Below are 1735 nucleotides of genomic sequence, written 5' to 3'. Positions count from 1 at the left end.
GTGCTTCGTCGCCTTTTGGGAACACGCTCCAACGGGATTGTGGCCAACAACCCCCGCGATGGTCATCATCGCTACCATGACCCTACAGCCCCTCAACTCCATCCAGCTAACCCCGACGGTGAAACCCGTGGAGAAGCCTCGACATCCACAAGGCACGCCCGCTTAGATATTAAAGAGGTAGACTAAGTCACTCGAGTAGTACAGAGTCACCGTATGTCCATGCCCTATAATTGTGTGATCTTGTATCGCCCTAAATAATCGCAGCCTGCTTGGGTGCCTCTGTTTTGGATGGTAGCCATGCATGAATATGTTAGCGTGCGATTGCATATTTTTTATTATTCCGGGCACAACCACCAACACCACCCCGATGACACCCACAGTAATACGTCACTTTTGTGAGATGTGTGTATCTGTAGTATTGACCCCGACCCCATAGAGCAGAAGCGACAAACTAGTTGCCCTTCACCGCGATAAATAACCCAGCCCCAATGCTATATAAAAGGCCACCTCGTGACCTTGCCAAGTATCCCTCACCTCATACACAACTCTCACAGCCATTTCTTTGCCATGCCGAGCCCCAGTATTTATCTGAGAACCCCAAATGCAACCCCAGGTAGTTTTGTTAAAATATTGTGGGACTTTACCTGCAGTGCCATGAGTGCTATCCGTCCACCCCAGTACGAGTTGCTCAAATCGAGGATCACACCATCCACCTCGAAATATCGGGCAGTGGTGCACATCCCTCCCGTAAACCCAAACCAAGACCCAACGGAAGTCTCCTTTGTGGGGAAATCTATGCCGACTCCGCAAATGGCCATAGAAGCTGCTGCGTACGAAGCGCTTGCTCGTCTTTGATTCGCGGTACCCTATGCCAGCGAACGAGGATATTATTACTTCCCGAGTCGTGCAGCACCTAGAGAAGTAGCCTTTCCCGGTGGACGAATCGAGAGAGACCCAGTACTGGCCAACCTTGCCCAGTATGTCATCGCTCAAGAGCATTTGACCAACGAGTAATGGGTTATCTCCAGAGCCTCGCTGATTTAAATCCTCAGATCGCCATCAGCAGACCACTGAGGCCCGACCAGGAGAGACACATTCATCGACTAGTCAATCCGCTTCCCCCGATAGAAGAAGAGTGTGCCCCAATCCCAGAGACGTTTTGTAACGCCCCGGATACAACTTTCCATATTTGTAACTCCAACTCTTGCCTTTTCCGGAGATGCGATATGATATTTCCTTCGTGGTTGGGTTTTTGTCTTTTGTTTTGCATTTTGTTCATGGCATGCATCTCATCTCATAGCATCATGTGCATCGCATCCATATGTTTTCCTCCAAGACCAATTAGACCCCTCTCTTCTCTCTTTCTCCGAGACCAACAAAACCCCCCTTGTACCCGTGGCCTTTCGTCAGACCCCATTGTCTTTGTTTTCCCCTCTCGTCTAAATGTCCACCCTCTCTACACTTTGCTCTGACCCCCTCGCGCGCGTCCGGGACTTCCTCGAACCCGACCTGCTCAGTCATCACCGTTGGATTCAGTTCATTCCCTAACATCTATAAAACATCACCGTTTTATTATTTGGACTCCCTGCCTATTTTATTCTTGACCGTTCGATTTTTATCGAAGGGTTCATTTTGCCCTAAGCTAGTCCCCCTAGCTATTTAAACAGTCTAACCCTAGCCCCTAGCTGTCCCATCCACCCATTCCGCCCGCCGCCACCGCCTGCTCGCTCCCCTC

The sequence above is a fragment of the Triticum dicoccoides genome, chromosome 6B, assembly GCF_002162155.2.
Source record: "Triticum dicoccoides isolate Atlit2015 ecotype Zavitan chromosome 6B, WEW_v2.0, whole genome shotgun sequence".
NCBI lineage: Eukaryota > Viridiplantae > Streptophyta > Magnoliopsida > Poales > Poaceae > Triticum > Triticum dicoccoides.
This window is presented reverse-complemented; position numbering follows the sequence as displayed.